Raw genomic sequence first — 14,513 nt, 5'->3', positions numbered from 1 at the left:
ACTATATAAATTAGGCATAGTGGTGCATACTTATGGTCCCAGGACTCTGGAAATGAGAGCAGGGGAGTCAGAAAGAAGTTCAAGAGGCCATCCTTCTCTACAAAGTGAGTTTGAGGCCAGTCTAGGCTACATGAGCCCCTCCCTGACCAAAAAAAAAAACTTATGGATGTATCCCAGCAGTAGAGTGCTTGTCTAGCATATAAACAAAACAGAAATATGGTAGATTGCTCAAGAATAGAAGGAAGAATTAGAACAGAAGGAAAACATTAGTAGGCAGAAGCAATTAACCCTGTCTTTAGGGAGCCAAAGCAGGGGCTGGAGACATTGGCTACAATTCCAGAAGACCCAAGTTTGGTTCCCAGCACCCACATGGTAGCTCACAGCCATCTGTAACTCCAGTTCCAGGGGATCTGATGTCCTTTTCTGTATCCACCAAGCACGCGCACACCACATTCATACACGTAAGTCTAAAATCAGAGTAAATGTGGGTAGTTTTGATAGCCATGACTAGAAGTACAAATGCTAAGGAGGGAACTGTTGAGGCCTTGAAGACTTTGTCCTGGTTTTGCAACTTTCTGCAAACAGCAAACAAGTTTTAAAAAAACAAATGGCCAGACCCAGACATTGGATGCAAAGCTGAGGGAATGGTCTGTGCCCTCAAACTTGGGTAAATGCCCCGAAGAGGGGCACACCCCTGCTCCACCCCGTGTAGTCCCACCATACACCTGCTATCAGCATCCTTCCAAAGGCACTCCCCTTTTACTCCCAAAAGCATTCTGGTCGGGACACTTACCTGGATAGTCACATCACCTAAAAGGCATCACTCTGGTGTTAGAGATGGCAAGGGACTTCTGCAAAGGCAAGAGAAGCTAGGTCAAGGGTCATGAGATTGGAGTCGGGACAGGGAGGGGTCAGCCCAGGCACAAGAATTCTCAGGAGTCACCAGGGTTTGTTCTTTTCAAGATACAAGAGTCTGTAGTAGAAGAAAACTACCACCAGCAGTAAGAAGAGAGGGCCAGTTGTGCTGGGAGCTGACTAAAAGGAGAAGAACTCTCTGGGAGCAAGGCACTTTCAAGCAGATGACAGGGGATGACTACACAAAACTATAAAACTTGAGAAATTAACTTTCTTGGTTCCCCCCCAGACCCACCCTGTCTACATTATCTCCCTAAGGTTTCCTATTTTCCTAGAACTTCGCTTCAAGCTCCAGCTAAGCCAGCCTAACTCCCAAAGTAATCATGAGATCCCATTAAACACTAAGTCTGCCACTGCTGAGATCTCAACCTTGACAAGGTTCGGGAAGCCAGCTCTTGATCCAGCTGGATGACCCAGCGTCACTCAGCCATGTGGACTTGGAGCCTGTGCTGTCTCCTCCCCACATCTCCACACCTCATCTTGTGTGCCATTGTCATTGTTAGAGCACCTCGGTCTTCAGCAAGCACAGCGGTCTTCAGCAAGCACAGCCTCTAGTTTTCCTGTAATTCAAGATTGCAGAAAACAGGGAGAAATGTTTCAGAAAAACCCCATGCCCTTCAGGGAAGAAGTCTTGAATTCTGGGTAGTTTTGACAGTGATTTTCACTTTCCTTCTAAACACTTTAGGAACTAGTTGAGCATACAGTTAATATCCAGACAGTGAGATTTTGTTGGTTTTTCTGTTTTGTTTTTTTAGAAATCTTGAATATTCCCATTCCTGTGATATTCTAAAATTTAAAAGAAGCCAAGAGTAGGGGCACATGCCTATAATCCCAGGACTCCAGCAAATGAGGCAGGGGAAGAGTAAGTGCAACACCAGCCTGGCATATGTAAACAGCAAGGCGAGGGCTGGAAGAAGAGCTCAGTCGAGTTATTTCCTAGGGTGTAAAGGCCCTGGGCTCAATCCCCAGCAACAAGGGAAAGAACCCAAAACTAACACACGAGACCCTTTCTTAAAGAGAACAATGTTCCAGACCTAACCCACTTAGTGGGATCCTGGAGCAAGTCATGGCCAACTGCAGCTGTTGTTCTCATCAGGGACAGGGTCACTTCTCTAAAGATTCACCTATGTCCAAGGAAAGTGACACCATCCTGACTCTTAGCTTTGCTTCATGCTATAAACCCTGGTTTTAAAAAAAAAAAAAAGAGTATGGGTGTCTAGAAGCCCACATTGCTACTAGGCCAGCAGTTCCCAACCTCTTTAGGGGACTCATATCAGAAGATATCCTGTATATCAGGTACTTACATTACAATTCATAACAGTAACAAAATTATAGCTATGAAGTGGCAACGAAATAATTTTATGGTTGGGGGTCACCACAACATGAGGAACTGTATTAAAGGGTCGCAGTGCCAGGAAAGTTGAAAGCCTGAAGGCAGGTGTGGGGCAAAGGTGACTTCTCTCTAAAATGTCATACCTAGAGGCCTAAGTCTGAGGTCAGTACTAAAACTGCCATCCAGGCTGGCAAGGAGAGCCCATAGTGGAGAGTCCTGGTCAGTCCCATGCAGCACAGCCCGGGAAGACAGACTTATTCCCCAGGCAATACCCTGGTGAAACATGGCATTTCCAATAAAGCGCTTGTTCCAAATGAAGCTAGCAAAACAGGAACCTATGAAAACCCTCAATCCTGTCGTTCCCCCAGGAAAAATACTTGTTTTGGAAAACTGATTACCAATTGAACTGTGGATGAAAGCATTGACGGAATTCCCATCAATGAGCCAGCCTCCTCCTGGGGTGCATGAGAGAATCCCAATTCAAGGAGGTGCTAGTTTTTAGTTTGCTTCCTAGTACCTTTGCAGTCATGACCAAAGAAGAGACTGCTACTTGATTTCAGAAGTTAGCCAGCCACCTTACAACATCTTCAGGAAATTCTGCACTCCCTTAGGGCTTACGAAACCCCCCTTATCTTGTAGAGCAAAAGCAAGTTCTCAGTCACCCACCTCTAGTTTGCATAAGTAAAGAAAGTGGAAGCCAGTTATTTTCTGCCTGACCTGAGTCAGCCAACCTCACCAGGCTTGTGCGGGAATAAGATAACAAAGCACACCTGACCACAGTGAGAGCTCTTACTACTTAGATCACCAGGTAAAACTGGTCTAAATAATAAAAATACCTTAAAATCAGCACACAAAAGCTAGGTGGTAATGGTGCACACCTTTAATCCCTGCACTCGGGAGGCAGAGGCAGGCAGATCTCTGTGAGTTCCCGGCCAGCCTGGGCTACAGAGTTCCAGGAAAGGCGCAAAGCTACACAGAGAAAGCCTGTCTTGAAAAACTAAAAAACAAAAACTAAGAAGACAAAACAAAAAAATCAGCACACAACCACCACACAATCTCCTGACGGGTAAGATCTTGCGAGCAGACCCTTGCTAACGCTGTCTGCCACCCTCTCAATCTTCGTTTTTAACATGGAGGAATGGTAGCCCCCCCACACACACACACTCACTCACTCCCTTGTTTCCTGCCCTCCTCTCACGGCCCCATTAACGCACTGTCTATATTTAGGTAGGGGATGAACGCACAGCATTTTATACAAAGTCACATGGCCATGGCTCTCCAGAGTTCTACACCCCCTGTCCAGTCAGCATCTGGTAACATCCACTTTGTCCAGAGTCTTGCGCTGACGACAGAGTGGAAGCCATTTCACCCTAAATCTTTCACTAGAAAGGAGCAGAAAGCTAAGAACCACAGAGGTTCATCTGACACAAGGTCCGCCAGTTCCATGAAAGCAACTGCTAGACCCCAGTTCTGACACTCCCTGCCTACGCTTACCCTACTAAGTGGCAGGGGAAATAGCAGAGACAACTGCAGATCAGGAGGGAACAGCTACAAACTATATACCTGACAAGTCCAACAAGTTAATACCCAGCACACAGGAGGAACTCCCAAAGCTTGATGGTGATTTCTCTCTAATTCTATTTTAAAATGGGCAACAGTTATAAGACAGACACATAAATGGTCAACAAGCACATAAAAAACTACAATGAGATACTACCTCACTCCAGAAACAATAGATATTATAAAAAGGGAGTAAGGTGCAATGGCAACGTTACTCTGGAAATATAGTATAGCCATTATGAACAACAACATGGAGATTCCTCAAAAAAATAAATAAATAAAAATAGAATGGTCATTTGATCTAAGTCCTATTACAAGATCTATATCGAAAGGAAAGGAAATGACTGTCGAGACACCCGCATTCCCACATGTATTAACTATTCACAAATAAACCAAGAAGTGTCAAAAATCAAAGTGCCCATCAACAGAGGAGTGGACAAAGAAAATGTAGCATTAGTCATTTGAAGTCAAAGAAAATTATACTGTTCAGTCATTTAAAGAATGAACTCTTAGCTGGGGATGTAGCTCCATTGGTAGATCTGCCTCCCTAGCACGTAGGAAACTGGCTGTCACCTCAGCACACACCTGTAATCCCAGCAGCGGGGAGGGTCAGAGGTTCAAGGTCATCTGTGGCTACATACCAAGTTCCAGGAAAGCCTAAGTTATATAACATTCTGACAGAGACACACAGAAATGGAGAGGGGGAGGAAGAGGATGAAGAGGACAACGAAGGGGGAAAGGGGGGAAGGGAGGGGAGGGAGATCGATCTTGTCATTTGTGAGGTGAAATAAGTACAGAAAGACAAGTGTTGCACAATCTCATACCCATACGTGACATATTCAAAATTTGCTCTCATAGAAGCTGAGAACAGAATAGTGAGTACCAGACTCTAGGGAGCTGGATCAGGAAGTTTAGAAGGAATAAGTGTGATAACTAAGGATAAGTTGGCTTCTGTATATCTCAAAAGGCTACAAGACAAGACTGCCTGTTTTCACTTATATCATCAAGAAAACTATTTGAAAAGATTAGCCGGGCGGTGGTGGTGCACGCCTTTAATCCCAGCACTCGGGAGGCAGAGCCAGGTGGGTCTTTGTGAGTTCGAGGCCAGCCTGGTCTCCAAAGTGAGTTCCAGGAAAGGCGCAAAGCTACACAGAGAAACCCTGTCTCAAAAAAAAAAAAAAAAAAAAAAGATTAGCTATATTTAACCTAATTCAAACATTATGCAACAAAAATCTCATGGTCCTCCATTAGTATGTACAAAAATGTTAGGTTCTCGTGTATAAGTTAAAAAACCAGTGAACCTTGAAAATGGAGCAGCTCAAAACAGGACCCTCTCAATCAAACTCCCCTGAGACCAGGGCAGCCGTCCTGTCTGGGTGAGGTAAACTGAGAATGCCTCCCTCTCTCTGCTCCCCTGCACAGGGAGTGTGGCCACAGGGAAGCTGAGCTTGTGAGACAGGTCTGGGTTTGAGTCAGAAGACCCAGAGAGTTAGTTGAAGCCCAGAGACTCTTGATTTTTGTTTGAAGGCTTTCAGAGTTTGGAAAATTAACTGAATTACTAGAACTTCTCAGAGGAAAGCCTTTCACTATTAAACATGACATCAGCAGTAAGTTTAAGTAATTATCTTTTATCCTGCCAAGTGTGGGGATGCACACCTTTAATCCCAGAATTTAGGAGGCAAAGGGGTTCTCTGTGAGTTCCAGACCAGCCAGGGCAACACAGTGAAATCTTGTCTCAAAAGAAAAAAATGGCTGGGCAGTGGTGGCACACACCTTTAATCCCAGCACTCAGGAGGCAGAGGCAGGTAGATCTCTGTGAGTTCGAGGCCAGCCTGGTCTCCAAAGCGAGTTCCAGGAAAGGCACAAAGCTACACAGAGAAACCCTGTCTCGAAAAACCAAAAAAAAAAAAGAAAGGAAGGAAGGAAGGAAGGAAGGAAGGAAGGAAGGAAGGAAGGAAGGAAGGAAGGAAGGAAGGAAGAAAGAAAGAAAGAAAGAAAGAAAGAAAGAAGGAAAGAAAGAAAGGAAAAAAATGGAGGGAGGGAGGAATGGACAGAGAGAGGACTACCAAATTGGAGAGTTCCTGGTGTTCACAGTTTGTGGAAAAGGTTTTTCTTTTTAAATCACAGGTGACTGTTGAATTTTACCAAAGCTTATTCATACATCTGCAATCTTTTTTTCCCCGTGATTCTGTTAATGTTGAAAACTATTCTTATAGATGTTTCACGTAATCTTGCACCTTAAATAGCCCTACTGGACACAATGTGCTCTCCCTCTTTGTATAAGGCTGTCCATCTACTGTTAGTTTACTAAGAGTTTTTCTCATATTCTTTAAAGGTACCACTGTGTAAATTGTCATAAATGTGATCTGGCCTCAAAACCTGAGTTGGAAGGTATACTATTCAATTCTGTCTTCTAAGGGTTCTACATGGACGAAGGATGGGCATTTTTACTAGGTGATAGAGTGAGAAACACTCTCTGGACCCATTTTTTGTGAAAAATGTTTTAAGTAGGAGTTCAGTACTGACATACGGATATTCAGAAATATTTACTTTCAAACACTGTCGGAATACTGTACCCATAGCCCCAGACTGACCAGCCACCCAAAAGCTGTGGCTAAGCTATTAACAGCTGTCCTCCTCTTCCTCATTCTTCTTTCTCCCCTACTCTGCTGCCGCCTTCCCCGCCCCTACCCTGCCCCACCACATACAACCACTAAGTGCCAGACTCACAGATCCCACTGAAGTGGCAGGCTTATACTTTAATGCCCTTCTATGACATACAAGTACTTCCTCTGCTATATGGTCCCACTTCCACTGATCAATACAAGAGTGAACACACTCTCACAGTACTATGCCCAGTAGCAGGTACAATGAATATTTACAATGCATTTCCTGAAAAAATGAATAAATGATTGAACATAATGAGAAACTGGGAGATGAAACTCAAAACTACCCAATATTAAAATAACTTCCCCGGAGGTGTGCCTACACCACCACAGAAACATTGCTTTGAACTTGGTTGTTATAATGGTGCTAGGCATAGTTCCCACAGTATCTCATCTAATATTCAAAACAACTCACCCTTCAGAGTAAATGCTCTTATCCACGTTTAATGAAGCAACAAGTGAACTTCAGACCATTCAAGGTCACACTGCTAACAAGAAGCAGAGCCAGGATTCCCACCCAGGGCTGGCGACCTCAGCCTAGAATGCTTTTGTGTGCAAAGTCACTGGAGTCTCTCTCCCTCATGCTATTTGCCAGGGCAATACAGCAACACCTACATCCACCACCAACAACAACAACAACAAAACACACACACACACACACACACACACACACACACACACACACACACACACACACACGTTAGCAGGAAGCTGTTTACCAGATTAACAACCTGTTTGCTCCCATAGCAGACAGTGATAGAACCAGGCTTAGCTGAGCCTTGTGCAAGAGGCTAAACATACAGGGATGTCCCTGGCCTTGGAGTACTGAAGCCACCTTGTGGACCAAGGGGAAACCATGTATCCATTCTTTGAAATCAATGACCTCACCAAATAATGGGAGAACTGGAACTAGGAGCCTGACAGACATAGGTTGAGTGCCAATGTTTGTGCCCTTGGACTGAGCGCTTGGCCTCCCAGGTCTTTAAGATGGAGTCTGGTCTAATGTAATCTTCCTATTTAAGGAACTCACCCTAGAGTCAGCACTCAATGGTACTCTGAAACAAGAGCTTACTTTCTGTCAACTTCATGTCAGAGGAGTGGTCCAAGCCTGAGGATTCCTGTGTCATCAGTCCCCACAGATATAAAGGTACCAAGTATTTGTTTGTTTGTTTGTTTTTACATTTCTCTCTTCCCTCTGTTCCTCAAATTAAAATAAGTCTGTGGTCTTCAAAACTGTTATTTTTGCTTTGGAGTAGAAATACTGGGTCTCACTCCTCTTTTCCTTGCTCCCCTTTTCCAAATTCTTACTTGCCTGTGTCTTTGTACACAAATCACACTGAGTGTCATAAAGAAATAGGGAGATCGTAGCCAAACTCGGAGGCAAATCAAATAGGTGGATTCAACTCTCCATAAGCAAGACAAACTGGTACAGAATCATGACGCACCCACCCATTTATAAGGGCCAGATGCAGAGCATGTCTGAATTGCTTTAAATTGCTACTTCTCCAAGGTATGTTAGTGGCAAGGAGGAGAACAGCCAACATCCATATACATTTATACATTTACCAGGAAATGGCTTTATATTGTATTCCAATCAAGATTTACCACAAGCCAGAAGCACCACACCTAAGGAGTAGGCCAAACCCTGCCCATTGTCAACAGAGAAAAGTCCATCTCAAACACGAAAGATTTTAAATCAAAATGAATGTCAGAAGAGCAGAATTCTTGGCACTGTTGTATACTAGAGCTGTCCCCGCGATGGAGCGTGGGTGGTGGTTGTGTAGGGCCAGAGCTTCGGGGTGCTTTAGGAGAAAGGTAACAAAGGCTTGTGAGATGCAAGGAGGAGGATTTCTTATGGCCTACCACTGCTCCATATGTAGTTCTCTGGAAATGAGTGTAGCCTCGGACTGCTAGGGCCCATCCCTAAGTTAGCACACAAGGCAACAGTCTTACCTCATGACATGAGTTGTTCTAGGCCATGGCACAGGTCTTCTCTTGATAAATCTGACCCCAGACATCTGTGTGGATCCTTGTACCCAAGCAATACATTACTAGTTTTTAGTCTCCATTCAGAAACTGTCTCCTTAGTTCTCCCTATAGTCAGCTGCAACTGGGACAAAATACCTGTGGTCACAGCTTACAAAGAGGCAAGGTTTGCTTCTGCTCACAGGTCCAGAGGTTCAGTGCAAGTCACTCACCCTGTAGGTCTGGGCCTGTGGTCCACAGATCTGCCACCAACTTTCCTAGTACTTAAAACAAAAACCTGGAAACAAAAATCTGTCCAAGGAGACATGGGAAAATAAAGTCTAATGTCCTCTCTACCATGCCTATGGCCATCTTACAATTTATAGAAAGTGGTAAGACTTTTTTTTTTAAGATTTATTTCAGCCGTGCACTCTGGCAAACACCTTTAATCACAGCATTTGGGAGGCAGAGGCAGGCAGATCTCTGAGTTCAAGGTCAGCCTTGTCTACATAGTAAGTTCCAGGACAACCAGAGCTAAAACATGAGACCCTGTCTCAAGGTGGGGAAGGGTGGGAACCCACAAGATTTATTTTAAATTATCTGTATGTGTGTGTGTTCAAAGATGAAATAACACCTAGGTAGCAGTAAAGACCTATGTGCTGAGGACCAGCCTCCCTTGTGATTTGACCTTGCCCCAGTATACCCTCTTTGATTTCAAGGTGCTTCGTACCTAAGGCTCAGATATCCAAGTGCAGACCCCCAGACTCATAGCTTGAAGACACCACTGGCAGGTCCTAAGATGGCACAGCAACCAGGGTTGGCAGAGGCAGAGGAAGGACCAGGAGGGATAAAGATGGAGAACTGTCATGTAGGAGATTTGAGTAAGCTGCGTAGAATGCCCCCAGAAGTGGCGGCTGATGGCCTCCTCCAGAGGTATAGGAGACTAGCATAAACGTAAGTCGTCAGTACCCTTCAGGGCATTGGGAAGGTTCACAGTGTTAGAAGATTTAGGTGCCAGTCTGTCACTTACTGTCTTCATGTCTAGAGGCTGAAGACCATTTGGTGTATCTTTTCAGAAATTGCTGAACACAGACCCTTTCTAGGTGTCCTTGAAGGGTCTAAGGGACTCTAGGCAGTGTCCAGACGAGACTTGCCTAATCACCAAGGCGCAAAAGACACAAGAGCTCCTAGTGTATGAACTCATACGGTACTGTGTTTGAACCTCTGCTCTAGTACTCGCTGTGACTGAGCAAAGTATTGAACATACTAATTCTCAACTTTCTCAACTGCAAAACGGGCATGGAAATGTGCCAAGTGATAACTGTGCCCACTCTTCATAAATGTTAGCTCCTTGCCTTCATTTCACGCCGTCAGCTTCTCTTCTACTCTTGGGTCCTTTATTTTGCCCACCATATATCCTGTCTCCTATTGCTGTGTACTGAACTTTCAGGAAGCTGCAGAGTCCTGTCTTCTTGAAATAGTTTCTCAACACAAGGCACTTGCACTTCAGAGAGGGAGAACCAGTCAGTTGAGCCCTGACCACTCAACCATGAAATGATTATTCCCTGTCAGATCTTATGCTACGGGCAAAGAACAAAAGGAATGAAGAAGTCACTATGAGGCAACATTCTAGTAAGAGACACCAACACAAGGAGCTCAAAATGGAGTTTAGGGATGGTTCAGTAGATCTCCAGAATCCACATAAACAAGTTACTGTACTAGTGCACACCTGTAATCCCAGTGCTTGGATGGAGATACAAGTAGACTCTGGGTCTCACTGGTCAGCCAGCCTGGCCCTAGCCAGTGAGCCCCAAATCTTAGTGAGCCCCTGTCTCAAAAAAATAAGATGGGCTGGGCAGTGGTGGCACACACCTTTAATCCCAGCACTTGGGAGGCAGAGGCAGGCAGACCACTGTGAGTTTGAGGCCAGCCTGGGCTACACAGAGTGAGTTCCAGGAAAGGCAACAGGGCTACACAGAGAAACCCTGCCTCAAAAAAAAAAAAAAAAAGATGGAAGACCCCTAGTAAAATGACACCTGAAGTTGTCCCCTGGCCTCCACACACAGGAGACAATAAAGCCTAAGTATCTCTCCACCATGCCTGTAGTTTATAGAAAGCCATAGGACAAAGACTGTTGATATTGGTGGCTATTCGAGAAGTATAATTCTGTCTATAAAACATGTTTATTTCTGTGAGTTCGAGGCCAGCCTGGACTATCAAGTGAGTTCCAGGAAAGGCACAAAGCTACACAGAGAAACACTGTCTCGAAAACAAAAATAAATGTTTATACTTTCTGATGTGTATGTGTGTTGTATTCATAACATGTACATGGGTATACTCACCTATAAGGACATGTGTGGAGGAAGGCTGACATGGCTATGTCTTCCTCAACTGCTCCTCCACCCGTTTTTTGAGACAGGGTCTATCACTAAACTTGGAGCTTACTATTTAAGCTGGGCTGGCTAGACAAGTCCCCTGGGATCTGTTTGTCTCTGCCCCCAGTACTGGGGTTACAGACCTGTGCCACTACACCTGGTTTTTTATGCAGGTGCTGGGGTTCTGAACTCAGGTCTTCATGCTCACACAGCAAGCTCTTTACTGACCCATCTCCCCAGGCTCCCTCAACCTCTAGTATTTTCTACTACAAATATACATTACTTTTATAATGGAAAAAACCTTAAGAGCTTGGCAATGAGGAAAGGAGAAAATGAGTAGCTTCAAGGGAAATATGGTTGGAGCGTCTGCAGGTTGAGGAAGATCTGAGCTTGTTTCAGGGGAAGGGAAAAGGAAGCATTGGAACTATAAAGATGCGATCTGAAGGCCCAGCGAAATCAGGTGAGACTGGCCACCAATAGAAACCACCTGCCACGGGTTCTGTCAATAGCAGGGAGAGTGGGAAAGGTTCCCAGCAGCTGCTCTGGGGAAATTAGGAAGTCAGTTAGCAACAAGAGAAAGCATAGCGGAGGGGCTCCCAGCAAGGGCCCAGCAGCCATGGAGGACCTGAGCCTGTTGCCAGTAATGTATTAGCTGCAGTACTCGGCCTAGCTAGATCTGACCACTCAGTGTGGGTTAAAGACGGAGCCTGGAGTCTGGATGCCTGGGATTCAACCTCATTTCTAATTCCAGAAGAACCTGTACACGTTTTTATTTATTTACTTTTGCTAACACTTTTTGAGAATACCCTTCCCTAGCTGGGTGTAGTAGGTACATCATTAAATGTTTTACAGGATCCATGGTGAACAAAATAGGAACATTTACAATAAGGATGGCATCTTACTCCACACCCACACAACCCCACATCACCCATCTCACCCTAACCCTGCCCTCCAAACCAGTGTGCGTGTGTGTGTGTGTGTGTGTGTGTGTGTGTGTGTGTGTGTGTGTTGGGGGGGGGGGGGTAAAGCAACAAACTACAAGCCTATCATTACAGAGTTGATTGTTTAAAATATTATAACATTAAATAGTCACTTAAATTATATATTCAAAGAATTGCAGGTCTGGGACATGCCAAAGCTAGATTAGCAGCTTTCCTCGCAAGAACTTACCCATCTACACAGCAGGAGTATCCACATGGGGTTGCTTCCGTTACTCCTGGCTACCCTACCACAGAATAAAGAAGATTATATCGAATATATTCTCAACCTGATCCGCCTTCTCCTAGGTCCCAAGCCCTTTTATTACCTTCCTAAAATGTGCCTGAGGCTGCAGGAAAAGCCGGGCACAGTGGAAGCCCTGCCCAGGAAAGTCTCCTCCTCCGGTAATGCATGCAAACACTCTGGAGCATCTCTCTCCCTGCCCGGCCCCTCAGCCCAAACCCTCCCAGTCTCTCTGGAGGCTTCCTGACCAATTTCCCTGGCGTCGCCTGTCACCACTTGACCACGCCCCGCACTGCTTAGCAGAGAACAAGGGCGGCAGCCACTACAATACAAAACTGAAGACAAAAAGTTCACACAGGAGCATTCCGAAGGAGCGACGGGGAAGCACACCCGCCTTTCCTCGAGACCAGCCTGGCGGGAGCCGAACTCAGGCCACGCGCGGCAGGCACGAAGCCAGGGGGCGGGGCCCGCGCGGGGGCTCACGGGAAGGGGGCGGGGCCCTGCGGCAGCTGCGCAGGCCCTGGGTGATTGAAAGCTGCTCGGTGACTGGCTCGGCATCAGGCTCGCCTACATTGCTGCCGTCGACCTAGCAAATATTTACCTTGGGATCCGAGTGACTGAAAATATTTAGCCGAAGCCAGATGCGTCGCGTGTCTGTCCCTGAAATATTAGCCAAAGGAGTGATTTAGCAAAATCAAATGGCGGGTGGGGCGCCTTCCTGGCGGAGCTGTTGACTTTGCGCCAGCCCCGGTGGAGCAGCCGGTGCTGCGGAGGATCCCAGAGAATGCCAACAGCTGGGAAGCAGGCCAGACCCGCAGCGGGAAAGGGTCTGTTTTGGTTTAGGGCGGATTGTTTTACATAAATCAGAGATGTGGCAATATACATCTTCCTTAACGCTCTTAGAAATGCTCTCAAAACGATTAGCCGTGGGGAAATTCACCGGGAGGTGCTTTTGTCTTTCTCAGCTGAAGAAAGGGTACTTGCATACTGACAAGTCTGAGAATCCAGGTGGGAGCGATGGCCGGTCCCTTCTGCAAGCCTGCCCCGGTGCCGTTCTGCCCAGCGCACGGGCTAGCAGGACTCACTAGCTCTGTTGATAGTGGAGAAGCTGCAGGTGAGAGCGGGACTGTGCTACCGCCCGGCCAGTCTGAAGGGGATGATGTACTGTCATGGGCAATGCTAACAGGAGCTGCTGATCAGGGAAGGAGACTGGAGGCAAGCGCAACTCCATAAACCTTTAACGAAGAACCCAAAGGGGAAATGCATCGTTTGATGACTTTTTCAAAAGTTTAAAAAAAAAAAAAAAAAAAAAACACAAGGCATGAGCAAAAACAAATAATTCCTCCCTGTAAAAAAGTAAATAAATAAAAGCTGTATCAGGGGTGTGGCCTCAAGGGATGGTGCCACTCTGACAAGGACAGAAACAGACTCACCAGAGGCAAACTGAGCAGCTGAACTTCACTAGAGAGAATTCCCCAGCCCTAGTTAATGTTCTTCATGAAATTGTAATCTGTGCCTAGTCCTCTTGTGTTTAATGATAACTGTGAAAGCCGCTGACATTTTTAATCTTCAGTGTTAGGGATAAAACCCAGGTTCTAGTGCATATCAAATAACCATAAACTCTGCCACTGAACTATATCTAGCTTGGCTCCTGATTGGTATTGGTTTTGTTGTTGTTTGTTTTGGTTTGTTTTGGTTTGGTTTGGTTTTGGTTTCTTGCCTTTTAAAAACACTTCATTTATTTAGTTAGTTATTGTGTATGTGTGTATATCAGGAGACAACTTTTTGTTTGTTTTGAGACAGGGTTTCTCTGTGTAACCACCCTGGTTGTCCTGGAACTCACTTTGTAGACCAGGCTGGCCTTGAACTCAGAGATTCATCTGCCTCTGCCTCCTGAGTGCTGGGATTAAAAGGCGTGCACCACCACCAGAAGACAACTTTTGAGAGTCAGTTTTCTCCTTCCACATTGTGGTTCCTGGGAATCAAACTCAGGAACTTAGAGTGATGACCTTACCCGCTGAACCATCTGGCTGACCCGTTTGTCTTCTCCCAACACTTGGTTCTCTGTGCTAACATAAGCCCTGTAAAGTGAAATTAGAGTTACCAAAATGGATTTCCAGTTCCTCAGTCACTTGCCATAGAAATCATCTTTTAGCCCCTGCCTCACCTTTTCAACATACATCCTGTGCAAGACTCCCTTACACTGAGGCCGCTGTCTCACTCTTAACTGGCTTCCAGGCTCTGTGATCTGTGTCAGCCTTCCAGGAGCTCAAGCAAGAGGTAGAGGGGCTCCAGGTCTGTGAATCCCCACCACGGGGAGCTGGAAAGGCTTCCTTCCCCTTTGTCTGTAGACTAAGGTCATTGGTATGTTGTGGTGGCCTTTATAGCTGGCTATTGATATCTACGGCTGTAGCTTTCCCTTGTAACGGGTGTTGCGGTCTCAATGCCTACCACCTCCTGAGGCCCTGCCCATTCCCA

General features: G+C 45.7%; 1 long non-coding RNA gene across 1 annotated transcript; it reads right to left on the bottom strand.

Moving 5' to 3' along the window:
• Positions 1-1,310: 1,310 nt before the first annotated feature.
• Positions 1,311-12,186, bottom strand: LOC118591986. Its single transcript, XR_004946038.1, has 3 exons — positions 12,121-12,186; positions 11,985-12,039; positions 1,311-1,475 (listed from the first exon to the last, which is right to left on the bottom strand). It is a non-coding gene; the product is annotated as an uncharacterized LOC118591986 (long non-coding RNA).
• Between the last annotated feature and the right edge of the window lie 2,327 nt (positions 12,187-14,513).

The sequence above is a fragment of the Onychomys torridus genome, chromosome 10 (assembly GCF_903995425.1).
Source record: "Onychomys torridus chromosome 10, mOncTor1.1, whole genome shotgun sequence".
NCBI lineage: Eukaryota > Metazoa > Chordata > Mammalia > Rodentia > Cricetidae > Onychomys > Onychomys torridus.
This window is presented reverse-complemented; position numbering and strand designations above follow the sequence as displayed.